Genomic DNA, 18,805 nt, shown 5'->3' on the forward strand with positions numbered 1-18,805 from the left:
GAATGAAATATGTAAGTTTAATAAGAGGTATTGAGTTTCTTGTTCTTCAGTATTATCTATCTCTCCATTTATTTAGGCCTTCCTTAAAGTCCCCAGTAAGTTTATAATTGTATCTCTACTGGTTTTCCAAATTTATTGTCAGGTTTATGCCTAAGTACATCGTACTTTTTGTTACTATTATAAGTTAAATTTTTGAAAAAAATGAAAGTTACTAATCAGATACCAATAGCATTTTGAAAGTTATGGAAACTTCTGTGTTGATCTTGTGTCTAACCACCTTGCTAGACTAAAATTTCTCAAGTTGATTTTCTAAATTGTTGATCATATCACTGCAAATGTTAATAGTTTCATCTCTTCCATTTTCATTTTGTTTCTCTTTCTTATTTCATGGACTAGCATCTCTAATACAATGTATTTTAGTGCAAACAGCAGCCAAACTTATTTTATTTTCTTGTTTAATTGAAATTCTAATATCTCATTATTAAGCATGTTTTCATTAAAGCTTTTTTTAAAAAAACATGCTTGATCAAGTTAGGAAATTGTCTTTTTTTTTTTTAATGCCAATGAGCAACACTCCCAGTCCACATCCTAGATCAGTTTCCTGTTTCCATCACTTCCAGTCATACAACACCTTTGGTGTGGCTCATATTTCCTAAAATGTACCTAATTTTGTGTATCTGGGCTATAATTTCTCTCAATTCTTCAAATATTTTGTTATTTCCTCACATAGATTTTGTTTTGCTCAGTTTTTCTAATTTTAGAGCATAGCTATCTATTATTTTATTACTGTATCTTTTATATAACGTTTCTGGAAACATGATGCAGGAAGGGAAGGCTGAATGGAAGGTTTGTATTAATTTGTAAATGTTGACAACTGACAGTCTGCACGAACATAGTGAATGTAGGAATTTAATGGAGCTCTGAGGATTTATTTACTTGAACTTTTTTTTTTAAATTTTTATTTATTTATGATAGTCAGAGAGAGAGAGAGAGAGGCAGAGACACAGGCAGAGGGAGGCTCCATGCACCGGGAGCCCGACGTGGGGATTCAATCCCGGGTCTCTAGGATCGCGCCCTGGGCCAAAGGCAGGCGCCAAACAGCTGTGCCACCCAGGGATCCCTATTTACTTGAACTTTTATAAGGTTAAGAACTTGAGCCATTAGTTGTTAAATACTGGCCTTCTATGTGAACTTTATGTAATATATCAACTGTTTTAAAAGCAATGTATTTTTAAGCAGTTATTGATGTAAAAATTCAATATGTGTTTTGGTAATTTTTTCTTAAAACTTGAAGCTTTAAAAAGTATATAGGATATCTTAATTATATTCTTCCTTTCAAAAGAATAGTGTCTTTCAAATGGCTGATTTCTCATTTTTTCTACATTGTGGTGAATATAAGCTGAATAACAGTAATTTGTTGGAAATTGTTGAAATTTCATTTGTGGTCTACTATTTTGTCAATTGTTGTAAATGTTCCTTTCACCAATGTTTAAAAAGAATGGGTTTTAAATCAAGTTTTTGATTGTTAATAATTTTCTCTATGTAATGATGTTTTTGTCTACTTGATGTTTTGAGAGGTTAAACTCTACTGATAATAAATTTCTCAAATTCTTCTATAAGTTCTATCAATTTTGCTATGCATATATTGAAGACATGTTATTAGGTGAACATATATTCATGATATATATTAATCTTAGGTTTGAAAATTTTATTACTGTAAATTTCCTGTATTGTTTTAATTCTGTTTGATTCTAAAATGCCAATTTTTTATATTAACATTTTTATGTTCTACCTTTCCTATTCTTTTATTTTTTAACTTTTTTGTACCAATTTGGTTTAGTCTTATTTATAAAGAGCACTTGCCTTGGTTTTTAAAAATTCTATCTAACAGTCAGTGTTACCCATTTATATTTATTTTGATTGCTGTTATGTTTGTAGCTACGTAAGCCATCTTATTTCATGTTTTACACTTACATGCTTTCATATTTTTCTATCCTGACTTTTATTGGAATAATTAAGTTTTCCTTGTTCTTCTTTTTTCCTCTACTGGATACATATTATACTAAACATATTTTTTTCTCAAAATATTTAGAGTAAAACCCTCAGCAAAAGATAAAAGTTCAATGTGTTTTACTTCCTTTTGTATTTCACTTCCACTTATTTTCTCTCTTCAAACTTACATTTTGATACAACTTGTACTTTTAGATACAGATTTTTTTAAAAGATCAATGAATTTTGTTAATAATGTTTTACTCATTTTTTTCCTCATCATTATTTGTTGTTTCCTATAATTTTTTTAAACAGATTTTATTTATTTATTCATGAGAGGTACAGAGAGAAGGCAGAGACCTAGGTATAGGGAGAAGCAGACTCCCTGCAGAGAGCCCGATGTGGGACTCAATTCCAGATCCTGAGATCATGCCCTAAGCTGAAGGCAGATGCTCAAACACTGAGCCACCCAGGCATCCCTGTATCCTATAATTCATCTTAGAGTCATTTTTCTTCTTGTTATGAAAACATTTTCTAGTAATTTTCCTAAAGGCAAGAGATGAGTATTAAATAGTACTTCAATGTTTGAAAGTGTCTGTGTTTTATTTTGAATAAAATAAAGCATGAAGCTCTGAGTTTATAGAAATGGTAGACTACAAAAAGACCCTAATTCTTAACTCTTTCTTGTATGGCTTGATTCAGGGCTCAAGTCACATGACTTATTTTGGCAAACAGAATGTTAGCAAATACAACACAAGCAGGGTATTGAAAAGCCCTTGTTTTACTCAAAATAAAAATGTTCAGCCATTGCCTGGAATAAACTTACCCCAGTTATCCTTATCCTACATGAAGCCATTCTAGGTTAGCCCATAGCCAAGTGACCCCCATACATAAAGATGAACTTAACTGAGACCAAAAAAAAAAAAAAAATCACAGAGGAGAGTTCAGCCTAATTGGCCAATTTTCAGACTGATGGGCTAAATAAATCAGTATTGTTTACAGTGGCATTTTGTGGCAGTAGGTGACTGATAGAACAGGTGTTCTTTGCCACTTGTTACCATCTTGCATATGGCATTACTATTGAGAAGTATAATAGATATTTGATTATTTTTCCTTTATAAATAAAAACTTTCTGGACTTTCTCTCTGCCGAGATGTTCAGAAGTTTTGCTACTATACACTATATCTATCTATACCTGCATATATAGCAATAATCGCACCTTGGATAAACCTCATTGGCTATGATACTGCCACTGTGCAAAGCTCTATACCTACATATATAAAACTAATATTTTCAGTAGATGCATTTTTGGTATGCTAATACAAAGAAAAGTGTATTAAAGAATAATGGGGTGCAGCTTGAGAAAAAGGAAGTATTGTTTTTAAGTCACCACTTCAGACTTGTGGTGAGTTAGCAATCAAGATGGAATTGTAGGTCAATAGCAGTCAAGTCTACTGCTGTAATACAGGAATTCCGATACTGGCATGGAGATCCAAGGTTCACAGTATCATATGCTTATTGGCATTACATATATACCTATAGGATTGCCATTTTGGAGCTGATAAACCTTAGAAACTGAAAGCCTGCTTTTTAAAGGCTCCACCCAGAATCCCCAACTCTGTAACAACAGGAAAGAGTTGCTAATATTAAGAAAAATTCTCTCCTATGCCTTTCTCAGAAGTGATTTTAAGAACAGATATAAAGACAATATTCCCAGAAAGTAAAACAGAGCAAGTTTTTTGGTTGGCAGTCGTTATTTGTAGCTGCCTTTTCTCTGCTAGGCCAGTTACTTGTTCTATATCCACATTCTGTCTTCAAAAACTTTTTAACATCTCTAAATCATTCAAAGAACCAATTACTAGAATTAATAGACTATGTGTTCCATCAAAAGGAAAACCTAATCCTAGAGGTTTTAAAAATTAAGCAAAGCAAAAACAGTATCTCAGTTTCTGCCTTTTACTAAAAAGTTGAATTCGTGATTTTTTTCTTGCTCTTTATTTTATTGGTTTTTACATGTATATCTATATCTATCTGTTCTACTGAACTTCTAGAGGTAAGGAAAAGTAGTTGTAGTACACTACTTACCCAATAACATTTATAGATGTGACAATGTAAGCACCCTATTGGGATGATGGGGGAGGAGATGAAGTGAAATAGATCACATCAAAGAGCCAAAAAATCATGAAAAAACTGATAAATCAGAAGCGGCATCATACACATATTTAGGAATGCAGAAAAAATTTTATAAATGGCACCAAATTTGAAAATGGTTGCCCCTATGGGCAGTAACTGGGTATGGTATGTGGTGATAAGGAGAATTGTTCTTTTTAGATATATCTTTTGGTAGTGTTTGATTTTTAAAAAACATGTGCAAGCATAAAGCATTTATAACTATATTTGAAAATAAAAAAGATATCTTTAATATTATTGTCTATATCTATATTATATAGATATTATATACCTATTGTCCATGTAATGGAAAGCTATTTTCAAAGATATAACAAAGGGGAATATAAAGGAACTATAAGAATAGTTCTCTGAGCCCTTTCATGAAGATGGCACCAAAAGTGGAAGCCCCTGCCCATCCCAAAGGCTTTGAAGGCCAAGAAAGCAGTGCTGAAAGGTGTCCATGGTCACACAAAAAAGATCTTCATGTCACTTACCTAATCATAGCCCAAGACACTGAGTCTCAGAAGGTAGCCCAAATATCCTTGAAAGAATGCCCTCAGGAGAAACAAGCTTGACCATTATGCTATCATCAAGTTCACCCTCATTACAGAGTCAGCCATGAAGAAAGCAGAAAATAACACACTTGGGTTCACTGTGGATGCCAAGGCTAACAAGCACCAGATCAAACAGGCTATGAAGATGCTCTATGACATTGATGTGGCCAAGGTCAACACACTGATTAGGCCTGATGGGGAGAAGAAGGCATATGTTTGACTAGCTCCTGACTATGATGCTTTGGATGTGCCAAGAAAATTGGAATCATCTAAACTGAGTCCAGCTGGCTAAATCTAAATATAAATTTTTTTCACCATAAAAAAAGAATAAGTTTCTGAAATAGTCTTTTTTGGGATCCCTGGGTGGCGCAGCGGTTTAGCGCCTGCCTTTGGCCCAGGGCGCGATCCTGGAGACCCGGGATCAAATCCCACGTCGGGCTCCCGGTGCATGGAGCCTGCTTCTCCCTCTGTCTGTGTCTCTGCCTCTCTCTCTCTCTCTGTGACTATCATAAATAAAAATTAAAAAAAAATGAAATAGTTTTTTTTCTTAAATGTGTACCAAAGGCCATCTTACTAACTTCATTTTATAAAGGGACATGAAGATGAAGGAAAAAGCAAATGATCATAAAACTCCAAACAGATGGAAGAAATACAATTAGAATGAAGATAGATTTTTGCTTTTATGACAGAAATACAGTTCTAAGCATATTATTATTGACATAGAATTAGCACTGCAAAGATTTTTGTTTCAGCAAAATCATTTTGTAGAAAGATTTCAATTTTATATTCTTTGATAGTAGATTACATTTTGATTTTGAGAAAAATGGAATTCAAGAGAGGAAGAAAAAGATGCAGAAGTTATAAGAAGTCCATAAAATATTGCTGATAAAATTAATGAGATATGAAATCCAATAAAGAATTACTGTTTAAAATAATCCAGTCAAGAAATGGACAGAAGACATGAACAGACATTTCCCCCAAAGAAGACATACACATGACTAACAGACACATGAAAATATGCTCCACATTACTTGGCGTCAGAGAAATGCAAATAAAAACCACAATAAGATATCACCTTATAACAGTCAGAATGGCTAAAATTAACAAGATAGGAAGCAACAAATGTTGGAGAGGATGTGGATAAAGAGAGACCCTCTTGCACTGTTGGTGGGAATGAAAGCTGGTGCAGCCACTCTGGAAAACGATATAGAGGCTCCTCAAGAAGTGGAAAATAGAGCTACCCTATGACCCAGTAATTGCACTACTAGGTATATATCCCAAAGAAAAACATGTAGTGATCTTAAGGTGCCCCTGCGCCCCAATATTCATAGCAATAATGCCCACAATAGTCAAGCTGTGGAAAGAGCTGAGGTATCCATCAACAGATGAATGTATAAAGAAGATGTGGTGTATACATACAATGGAATATTACTCAGCCATCAGAAAGGATGAATACTTACCATTTACATCGACATGGACGGAACTGGAGGGCATTATGCTGAGTGAAATAAGTCAATCAGAGAAAGACAATTATCATATGGTTTTACTCGTATGTGGAATATAAGAAACAATGCAGAGGATCACAGGGGAAGGGAGGGAAAACTGAATGGGAAGTCATCACAGAGGGAGAAAAACCATGAGAGACTCTTAACTACAGGAAACAAACTGAGGGTTGCTGGAGGGGGATGGGGTAATTGGGTGATGGGCATTAGGGAGGGCATGTGATGTGATGAAACCGTGTGTTATATGGAACTGATGAATTATTGAACACTACATCTGAAACTAATCATGTATTATATTTTGACTAATTGAATTTAAATTTAAAAAAAGAGAGAAAAAAAGAATTACTGTTTAGAAAAGGAATCATTGCCAAAGATCACTAGAATGAAAAGGGTGGAAAATAGAAAGGTAAATAATAAAGTGCAATGAGCCTAAAGACTGAAAAGAAAAAGAAATGGTGCTATAAATGGTTTAGAAATTCTATCGTACCTCATAACCAAAGGCCCATTGAAAAGCTGAGGGGAACCAAAGAAATAAATTTTTAAGCTTTTTGTAATTGTTGATATAATTTGAGTTTAGATTTATTTTACATTTTTGTCCTTTCTTTGTGTTCCACCCTCTTCTAGTTTCTGTCTCCTTTCTTGCCTTCATCTAGATTTATTACTCTTTGTCAATCCATTGTTTCTCCTTTATTAGTTTGGATTTTAATAAAATATATATTTTATTTTGTTGAAGATTTTATTTATTTGGGAAAGTGAGAGAGAGAACATGAGCAGGGGATGGGGCAAAGGGAGAGGGGCAAACAGGCTCCACGCTGAACCTGTCCCCCCCCCCCCGCCCGCTGATCAACATGGGGCTTGACCCCAGGACTCTGGGATCCTGACCTGGGCTGAAGGCAGATACTTAAATGATTCAGCCACCCAGGCACTCCAAAAGATACATTTTAAAATACATTTTAATGGTGATACTAACATTTCTACCAATTGAGAACAAAACTGATAATGTCAATTAGAAATACAAGTAATTTGGCAATTAATTTATTTATATGATATCCAAATACACTTTAAAAATTGTAGAAGATGTTCAAAGTCTATACTGACTTTGGGTTATGATATATGCTTTGAAAGAAGAAAAAATCCCCAACAAAATACTAAAACCAAACCCTCAGACATAAATATTCAGTCTTTTGAAGTAATAGCAATTAAAAACCAACAATACTACTATTTCTAACTTATGTTCCTATTATCACTCTGCAATCTTCCCGGTATTACTACTATTTATAGAGCCTAAAGTTAATGGATCTAAACAATTTTTTTGTTATAGTAAGCTTTCTATATGAACTTCTATGAGTTAATCTCTAAATAATCTGAAATAAACTATATTACATTACAATGATAAATTATATGTGGAACAGTTCAATTTCTTATGAGTCTTTATATAGGTTTGAGTAACTCCAACTTGATTAGAGCAGTCTGTAAAATAAAAATCTAATACCTTGAAAGGCATTCTTAAAATCTCATCTGCTCCTCTTTATGCCTGAGCTGAAGGCAGATGCTTAACACACTGAGTCACCCAGGTGCCCCTAATATACATGTTTTTAATATATAGTTGACTTAATAGATACTATTTACAAAAATGCTCTGAAGGACAAATTAATTGTCTCCTTATCTCATCATATATATTTGCAACTCCACTGGTAGATACCCAATTTTAATATATCATTTCATTTGATTTTCTTGTTCTCTAACTTATAAAAAATCAATTCAAAGAAAAAGATAATGCAGTTTAAGATTTGGGGATGAGTAATACCCAGTTTCACTAAGTTTATATACAAAACAAAGACATCTACTTAGATTTCAGTTCCATTCTGCATTATGGTACCCTTGGGAAATTTGCTTTAAAAGTCCTACTCCATTAGGCACTATTTTTTCTATGTGCCAATAGTTTTCATATTTGTTTTAGTCTGAAATGGACAGAGCCCAAATAGAGTTATTAATATCTTTGTGAAATGTTTTTTTTTTAATAAATGTTAAAGAGTAACAAATTGGTGAGTATGTGATTTCTTATCTCGATAGTAAATCAGCACTTAGAACTCAACATCACCATCCCAATACTGTTGGCACTCATAGCCATTCCCACAAAGTCTATTTCAAGTATTCTTCACATTTTGGCTTTGGTTACGTTGCAAGAATGTCACTTATGGATATAACAAAATATTTTAAGATTAGCTCTTTCCTGGCATGGCCTGCTATAGTATTTCTCCAACTAGAATCCAAGACCTCTATGATCCTCAGATATATTCTCTATAAGAATTTTTAAACTTTGTATTTTCTTTTGATGAAAATCTTCAAAAAATGTAAGTATATTTGGAGCTGTTTGTATGCCTACGTTATAACCAAATGTGGCAATTTCAGTTTTCATGTTTGATTTTGTGTTGATCATGGGATCATCTCAAATGATATTGTTTAATTTATTTAAAGATTTTATTTCTAGATAATCTCTACACCCAACATCAGCTTGAACTCATAATTGAGATCAAGAGTCCTGTACTCTTTTGACTGAGCCAGTCAGACACCCCAAGTGATGTTTAAGTTTTAGTAAGGAGGATAGGCACTTCTCATCACTGGATTCAGTGAATGTATTCTCAAGATCAAAGTCTTCTCAAGTTTGAGATGTACTGGTCTGGCAATTTAGGTGAGGAAAAAGCTATTGCTTTCTGTACAGAGCAGTACTTCTTTGGGGAGAAGAAGAAGAATATATATACATATATATATATATGTATATATATTCAAAAAGACACTTTAATTTATTATTATTTTTTTAGTAGGCTCCATGCCCAACATGGGGCTTGAACTCAGGACTTAGAGATCAAGAGTCACATGCTTTATTGACCAAGCCAGTCAGGCACCCTAATAAATATTTCATCATCATATTTTTTGAGGGTGCTTTCTTTTCTAAAACTTTCTCAAACAAATATCTTTGTTGGGCCATGTAAAACTACCTTGATTAAAGGTGTGGATATCCACATGCAAAGAATGAAATTACAACCTTATCATACATCATATATAACAATTAACTCAGAATGGATTTAAGACTTAAACATAAGACCTGGAACTATAGATCTCCTGGAAGAAGACATAGGGGAAAAAGTTTATGACATTGGTCTTGGCAATGATTACATGGGTATGATATCAAAAGCACAGGCAACAAAAGTATAAATCAGTAAATGGGACTATATCAAACTAAAAAGTTTTTACACAGCAAAGGAATAATCAAGAGGGTGAAAAGGTCAACCTATGGAATGGGAGGATATTTATAAACCTTGTATATGATAGGCAGTTAATTTCTAAAATATATAAGAAACCCTTACAACTCAATAACCCGCCCCATAACCTGATTAGAAATCGGGCTTAAAACTTGAATAGATATTTCTTCAAAGAAGACATATATAAATAAAAATTTAAAAAAAAAAAAGAAAAAAAAATTAGGGATCCCTGGGTGGCGCAGCGGTTTGGCGCCTGCCTTTGGCCCAGGGCGCGATCCTGGAGACCCAGGATCGAATCCCACGTCGGGCTGCCGGTGCATGGAGCCTGCTTCTCCCTCTGCCTGTGTCTCTGCCTCTCTCTCTATCTCTCTGTGACTATCATAAATAAATAAAAATTAAAAAAAAAAGAAAGAAAAAAAGAAGACATATAAATGTGAATAGGTATATGAAAAAAATGCTCAGTCTTAATTGTCAGGGAAATTGAAACCAAAACTAGAACAAGATATCTGTCAGGATGGCTATTATAAAAACAAAAAGACAACCAGTGTTGGTAAGAATGTGGAGCAATGGGAATCCTTGCACACTGTTGGTGGAAGTGTACATGCTACATCCAATATGGAAAACAGTATGGAATTTCCTCAGAAAATAAAAAAAATAAAACTATTATATAATCTAGCAATCCTACTTCTGGGTATTTAAAAGAATTGAAATCAAGGTCTTGAAGAGATAATAAACTCCCATGTTCATTGTGGCACTATTAACAATAGCCAAGATGTGGAAACAACTAAATGTACATCGACAGATGAATGGATAAAGAAAATGTGGTACATACACACAATGGAACTATTTAGCCTTAAAAAAGAGGGAAATTTCAAAATATGTGACAACCTGGATGAATCTTGAGGATATTATGCTAAGTAAACCACCCAGTCATAGAAAGACAAATACTACATGATTTCACTTATATGGGGTATCTGAAATAGTCAAATTTATGGAGTCAAAGAATGGAATAATGGTTCTAGGGGCTGGGTAAATGAGGAAATGGAGAACTGCTCATCAGTGAGCATAAAGTTTCAGTTAAGCAAGCTATATAAGCTCTAGAGATATGATGTACAACACTGTACTTGTAACCAACAGTATGTATTGTGCACTTAAACATTTATGGAGATGGCAGATGTCATGCTAAATATTCTTTCTACAATAAAATAAAATGAAAAAAAGATAAAAAATCCAAACCCCCAAATCTGAGTCTCTGTTCTCAGTTTACACTATTCCTCTCAACTTGTTATGTCTTCTTCCTTCAAAAATCTACCCATGATTAAAGACTACCTTTTGCTCTTCACGTTTCTAAATGAGTCTGAATAAAACTGATCTCTCCATCACTTCATTCTGTAATCATTTTCTTAATATCCTGAATTTCATCTCTTTTGAAAACGAAGTGCAGCCTACTAACTTGCTTGTCTCCGCTGTTAACAGTAATGATTCATGTTCCCCCTCGTGGCATAGACTTACAGATATCACAGCTGGAAAGGATTCATTAAATTATTTACTGAGGATACCTTAATAATACTTGTTTAGTCCACTGTTAAATAACTACAATTCCCATTTGAGCCCCAAGAGAGTGACAGACCCAAAGTCGGAAGCTAACCAGCAAGACCGCCTGCTCATGGCTTTCTGGTGGAGAACTCTTTCAAGGATATCAAGTTCCTGGGAATGAGGAGTAAGCAGGAGCCAAAACGCCTTCACTACAACATTTAACACTTATTGCCACTCTCTGATGTTGAGACAGTGAGCATAGTGTTTTTTCGGGCATAATCAAATCTAATATTCACAACCAGGGAGGTAGTTATTCTTACTATCTGAATTCATTCTGAATGATTCTAACTACTAGATCTACAATTACAGTCAGTATATGGACAGTTTTGCTTAAAACTATGAATGTGTAATGGAGAAAGGTTCAGATCAGGCTTGCCTGTGAATTGCTATTTTTTTCAGGGCTTTGTCTCTGCTTATTTTTCCAAACTTTAATTTAATATTCCCATGAAACTTCATCAGAGTTATTTAGAGTAGGTAGTTCTTTTTCTTACTGCATTTATGCTGATAAGGTACAAAGAGTTCATTTCTTCAAAGCAACATCACATTGGAAAACTTGATTTATTAAAACTTCCACATGATTTAGCTACAATTATCTCACTCCCAAGTTAATAGAGATTGTATATTAACTTACATTCCTTATTTGAAATATAGTCCATATTTATTGTTTTTTCTTTTTTTAATTTATTGTTTTCTTAGGACAAAATAGTGGTGTCACCTTTTATTTTAGTTAATACAAAGCATCATCTTCCAAGATAGACTCTTCTGTCAACATAATTAATAGGCTTTTTAAAATTAAGTCTGCACATTTAGTATATATGATATGATGAGTTTGGACATAGCATTTGTGATACTATCACCACGATCATGGTAGACATGCCCAATATCTACCAAAGTTTCTTTGTGGCTCTTTGTTTTTGTTTTAGAATTCATACACTTTCCAATTTCCTTAGAGATCATTAATGATAAATGAAGGAAAGTAAATATTTTCTCACTGTTAATTAGCCCTTACAATGTAGTCTATATAGTTGACAGGTACTTTCCCATTTATCTGGTTTTGTATTTTATTTGCACAGGGCTATGCTATTATATATGTTAATATAAACAATTTTTAAATTAATCAAGTGTATGGGCAGCCCGGGTGGCTCAGTGGTTTAGTGCCTCCTTCAGCCCAGGGCCTGATACTGGAGACCTGGGATCGAGTCCCACATCGGGCTCCCTGCATGGAGCCTGCTTCTCTCTCTGCCTGTGTCTCTGCCTCTCTCTCTCTCTGTGTCTCTCATGAATAAATAAATAAAATCTTAAAAAAATATATTTTAAAATTAATCAAGTGTTTAATGATACTCTTTTAACTTAGATATGTAAAGGTTTCTCTACTGAGTGTTCACTGCAGAAGAAAAATTCTATTGCCTTTTATTCTTCAAACATTTTAAAGGAATAATTTGTTTATTAAAAACAAATCATGATCCTTTTTTCCCCCCCGAGGACACTTTAACAATGCTTATAATTTTTTGTCATTAAATTTCCATCCTTTGTTATTACTTGGTTAAACTATTTCTTAGTATTGTTTTCCTTTTTAAAAAATTAACGTTTTTCATCAATAAATAGTGCAATTAAACAACATGGATAGAGCTAGAGAGTATAATGCTATGTAAAATAAGCTAGTCAGGAAAGACAAATACCATGATTCATTCATATGTGGAATTTAAGAAACAAACAAACAAAAATGAACAAAGTGGAAAAAAAAAGGAGGGGAGGCAAACCAAGAAACAGACTCTTAACTATAGGGAACAAACTGGTGGTTACCAGAGGGGAGGTGGGTGGCGGAATGGGGAATATAGGTCAAGGGGATTAAAAGTATACTTACCACGATGAGCTCTGAATAATGTATGGAATCCTTGCATCACTATATTGTACACCTGAAGTTAATATAGCACTGTATATTAACTATGCAATTAAAATGAAAAACAATAAAAAATAAGTAGCACAACTAGCTAATTATATTTAAAAATTTCCATAGGTTTTACCAAATTTTAATTCAACAAATATTTCTTGAGTATCTACTCTATGCAAGGTACTAAGCTAGGTAATGCGGACTTACTCGCATTAGTGCGAAAACCTATATTTGACATCTGGAAGTTTTTGGTGACCGTATAATTCTCTTGTTTCACATTTTGGTGGGTTGTGGTCCCTCTCTTCATATTTGAAATGGGAGTGCCTTAAAGAAAGATTTGCTTTTTTCTTTACTCTTGTCTCTCCTTTGCTTGAATGGAACATAAGTAAGTATAGTAGGTTGAATAATGGCCCCCAAAGATATTGGATCCTACTGATTGGAATGTGTAAATGTGACGTTGTTTTGAAGAAGAGTCTCTGCAGATAGGGATTATGTTAATGATTCTGAAATAGGGACATTATCCTGGATTATCCAGTTGGGCCCTTAAATGCTACCACATGTATCTCCAATTAAAGAGAGGAAAAAGGAGATTTGAACACACACACAGACACACACATACACACTCATGCTGAGGAGAAGAGGATGTGAAGACAGAGACAGATACTGGAGTGATGTGGCCACAAATCAAGCAATGCCAGCAACCACCAGTCACCAGAAACTGGAAGGAATACATTCTTCCCCAAAGGACCCAGAGGGAATGCCACCCTACAGACACCTTGATTCCACCCAATGATACTGATTTTGGACCTTTGATCACCAGAAATGTAAGAGAATACATTTCTGTTGTTTTAAGTCATGTAGTTTGTAGTCATTTGTTATAGTAGCCATAGGTAACCCATTCGATACAGTAGGTAAATCTCTTAATGGTAATGGGCAGGCTGTGGGGTAGCAAAGAAACAGCTTGTAGCTGTGGAGCCCAACACATCTGATTTTGTTTTCTGGCCCTGCCACTTTCTAGAGTTTACTTAAACTCCATGAGTTTCAACACCCTTGTTTGTAAAAATGAGCCTAGTAAAATCTCTCCAGGTAATTATTGTAAGTTATTGACTTGATCCTTAGCATCTAGAATTGAATAAGCATTTTGTCATTGTCATCATTGATATTTACAACATGCTAGTGCTAAAAATCTGACTCGTACGCAGAAGTTGACACTTTGCTTCTCACTTTCAAGTTGCTAAAAATAATAAATAAATAAATAAATAAATAAATAAATAAATAAATAAATAGCACAAAGGAGAGTATAGAGACCCAAGTGCAAACAATCTATCAAAATGACTACTGGAGCAACCTCCTCCTTGCTGAAAATGAAATACGCTTTTCCATCTCTCCTTGTTAATGAAACTCTTGTGCTCAGCTAAATTAAAAAGCTAAAGGATGGGCTTAATGAGTGTCAATTAGGATGAGTCCTACTTTTGCAAATGTTAAGGCACTAGCCCAGAATAATGAGTTTGGAATAAACAAAATTTTAAAGTACCCCCTTTAAAAGTTGGAAGCAGCTCAAAGGAAACCCGGGAACAGATGGCATGAGCAAAGTATGTGAAGAAAGATAATCCAGATGAACCTTGACCCTCCAGAGCGGACCAGGTTTAGGTGCCCTGAAGAAGGACCACTGCCCGAAAGACAATGTTATTCTCCTAACTTTATTCTTTGCTCAGGAAAATACTCTTTCAAAAGAAGGGTTTCTCAGAAATTTCTCTTCACTTTGGAAATTATACTGCAACCTAACTCTGAATCAAATTTGAGTAATTTAAGTTAATGAATAATGGCAGCAGAAGTAAAAGTACTATAAAAACTTGTTCCTCCACATTTTCTTCCTATAATCTGTAAAAAATTTATTAAAGGACATAAATGTTTACCTGAATGTGGAGCTGTAATGAATTTATGCTTCTGGATGGGAAGACTCACTACTGTAAATGTCAAGTCTTTTCAAAATTATATTCAATGCAACCACAATAAAAACTTGATAGGATTTTAAGATGGAATTTAAAAAGCTAATGTTAAAGGTCATCTTTAAATGTTCAAGGCCCGTCAGGAAAATTCTAAAAAATGAAAAAGAATGAGTAGGAACTGGCCTTATTAGATGTTAAAATGTACCACGAAGTCAGAAATTTGTTTATGTGTAGACAATAGATGAATTGAGAAAAAAAATAAGAGTGTACAGAAATACATGTATGTATATGGAGATTAGGTATGTGATAATGTTGGCATATAGTGGTGAACTATTTAGCAAATGGCATTAAAAAACTTAGCTATAGATCTGAAAAGAAATGCAAAAACAGATTATTAAAATATCATACACAAAGATGAATTCAAGACAGTGTGTATATAACAAAACTAAGAAACATACTTAAAGAAAACAGAAAAATATTTAGAAAATTTTGCTTAGAAGAACTTTCTACTAAGCAATGCACAAATCCCTGAAATAACAAAGGAAGTAAACAAAAACTCTGGTTATTTAAAATTTTTGGCAATTGATGTCAAAGACTTAACAAAGTTAAACGTGAATGACAGAGAATGTATCTGTATCATTCCCAAGAAAATGACTATCCATAAAATATAAAGTACTTCTATAAATGACTAAGAAAGCCAACAACCCATCAAAAAATGAATAATGAAGATTTTAAAACATGCATTGTATTGATGAGAATGGTCCACCAGGGAGAGAGAAAAAACTATGCATGAGAGATAGAAAGGAGACTGACCCAAGGTTTAGCACTCTTAAAAAGGATAAAGGTGATGGGTCCTACAAAATATAAGGACTAATTCTTGTTAGAGGTAATAGATAGAAAGATGGAGAAGGTGAACTGAGTTTCAGGGTAAGTTTGTAGAGTTGGTGGTTAGAAGATGAAGGCGTTGCCATCTTATGGCCTTAGTTTTTGTAATGATGTAGAATAGAGGCAGAGTTTTTAGTTGAGAATAGGGAAAAGGCTCAGAAAGTGTAGTGGGGTGAGGAGAGGTAGAAAGCAAACATACTTGAAAAATACAGTAAGACCTTGATAAATTCGAGAGGCCATCTGAGATTTGAGTAACGTGAAATAAAAACAGTTTGTCCAGATGCATATTTTCCCCTATTTTAAGAATCTCAAGTCTAAATAACAGAAGATAGAGGGTTCACTAAAAACTAAAGAGAATGTTCAAATGGTCTTTATTGGGGGCTTCTCAGTTAGCAAACAGTTATCTGCTAGTCATTCAGTGTGGAGGCTGTGTGAGGCATTAAGGAAAATATAGAAAGGACTTTCCTTTAAGGATATTAGAATCTAAATGAGAGACGAAGTTTTTTTTTTTTTAAGATTTATTTATTTATTTTAGAGAGAGAGTGCGTGGACGAATGAATGAGTAGGAGCAGAGGGAGAGGGAGAGAAATCCTCAAGCAGACTCTCTGCTGATGGGGGTGTCTGATGCAGGGCTCCATGTGAGGCTCCCTGAGGGCCTCCATCCCAGGACCTTGAGATCAAGACCCCAGCCAAAATCAAGAGTCTGGTGCTTAACCAACTGAGACACCCAATGAGAGATAAAGCTTACCTGGGAAATAAGTCAGCAACAAAAGAGCAGCTCAAGGACATTCAAATAAAGGATTACTTGGACTCCTCCATAGGTGACAAGGAAAGTGAATCTGGGGGTTCACTGCACAGTCAAGATAATATTTGTGGGAAATCCTTCCTGACTGACGTTGAGAGCCAATGGCATCCAAGAGCTGCATGTAAGAGCATACACTTGAATCTTATGGAGAAGATAAACATTTTTAAATGGCTTCATCATTTTCCAGGACTAGTTTACTCCTCATATTTATATACTGGTCAATTTACTTAGGTCAAGATTATCTACTTACTGTATTTTTGAATAGTGTCATGTACTAATTAAATGCTCAGATTTGGGGTTAGAGAAGCCTAGTTTCAATACAAATTCAATACAAATTCCACCACTCAAGCAATCCCATGTCAAAAATTGTGGAGGATTTGAGATTTTTCAAGCTCACAATTTAACCTGCCTCAATTTTGTGGAGATGGACATAAGACACAAGATTCTTGGACCAGAGATAAAGAACTTCATTACTCATGGCACAGTGGACCACATGAGCTTCATGTTAGTATAGGTTCTCTTTGGTCCCGAGTGCCAGGGGGCCTTCATACATACATGGAAAATTTATTGGCTTGGTTCCTTGATCTGTAAAACTGAAGATAATAACTACCTACAGTTTTATTTAACAAGCTGATGTTAAATTATTAAACATGGGCAGCCCGGGTGGCTCAGCGGTTTAGCGCCGCCTGCAGCCCGGGGCGTGATCCTGGAGACCCTGGATCGAGTCCCACGTCGGGCTCCCTGCATGGAGCCTGCTTCTCCCTCTGCCTCTCTCTCTCTCTCTCTCTCTCTCTCTCATAAATAAAATCTTTAAAAAAAAATTATTAAACATGTTAGCTAAAATCATACATTAGCAAAAATGTATGAAACCGTCCTATACTTTTTCTTAACCCCAAAATATTAGTGTAACTTCCCTCCAAAGAGAATAAAGGCCCATTCTTGAGAGACATGTTTTTTTGGATTTTTATCCTCCTCTTACACATCTCTCATATTTGTCTTCACTTCTTTTGAAAAGCTTTTACATATTTGACCCTTAGAGGATTTTGTGTTCTCTGAATTTAAGTTATTTTCACTCAGAGCCTAAATTGTATATAGAACTAGAAAGAAAACTTAGGTGTAATTTTGTCCCATCTCACTATTTTATAAGGATAAGACTATTTGCTTAGATTCAATAAGTCAAAATAAGCTTTGTTTAAAAGCTTCACAATTTTTAATATCTATGTCAAATATATTTGGCATTATAAAATAATCGGAAGACTAATTAAAACACACACATACTTATATTGCCAAAATGTACAAATACCACGAGACATAATTTATTTGCTCACTCAAATAAAATTGTGATTAAATGGGTTCCATTTTTTCAGCTAAAAATGGGGAAAATAATAAAACTTGCCATAGAGCAATATTGGTAGAGTTGACTGAGATAAGAAAAACTGTTAACTGCAAAGTTTTAAAAAATATTGTTTTTGTATTTTTAGAAATAAAATTATTGCGCAAAACAAGAAATCTGGCATCAAATGAGGCAATGAATAAGAAAGCATCTTGAAAATGGTAAATTATTATGCAAAGCTAAGTTATTATACATGAAGACATTTATAGAAACTCCGAATTTCTCCACGTTAAATAATTGGTAGGTTAAACTAGACCACAAAAACCTCATTTTTTATTTACTTTCCCCTCTTCTTCCCTTCATTTTTAATTTACTTTTTAAAGTTTTTATTTAAAAATTTTATTTTTTAATTTACTTTTTAAAAATTATGAAATGCAGCATTGTGTAAGTCATGGTTTAGTCAGAAAAACAGAAACATTTTTAGATCTTTCAAGCAGGAATGGATTTGAAAGATGGAGTTACACCATACAGGAAAGGGTGGGGCAAAAAGTTAAGGAAACCTGTTGCATAAGTATCAGAGGGGTCAAGAGTATGCCTGTTTAACTCATGATCAAATTCCATTTTGGTTGGCATGTAGTAGATGCTCCATAAATATTTGCCAAACAAATGAGTGAAATGCTTGTCATTTGAAAGAAAACAATAAAATTAATGCTGAATCTCTTCCTTACAATTATGCTTAAACAAATTCCATATGGGATCAAGGGTTAAGTATTTATACTTAAACCATAAAAGTATTAGAAAAAAATATAGGAGATAATTTTTCCAAACAAGACACCAAAAGCAGTTATCGTAAAAGAATAGGTTGATGA

The 18,805-nt window shown here is 34.1% G+C and overlaps 1 pseudogene; it reads right to left on the bottom strand.

Annotated features, from left to right (window-relative positions):
• Nucleotides 1-3,131: 3,131 nt before the first annotated feature.
• LOC121492329 lies at nucleotides 3,132-3,253 on the bottom strand (annotated as a pseudogene).
• Between the last annotated feature and the right edge of the window lie 15,552 nt (nucleotides 3,254-18,805).

The sequence above is a fragment of the Vulpes lagopus genome, chromosome 5, assembly GCF_018345385.1.
Source record: "Vulpes lagopus strain Blue_001 chromosome 5, ASM1834538v1, whole genome shotgun sequence".
Classification (NCBI taxonomy): domain Eukaryota; kingdom Metazoa; phylum Chordata; class Mammalia; order Carnivora; family Canidae; genus Vulpes; species Vulpes lagopus.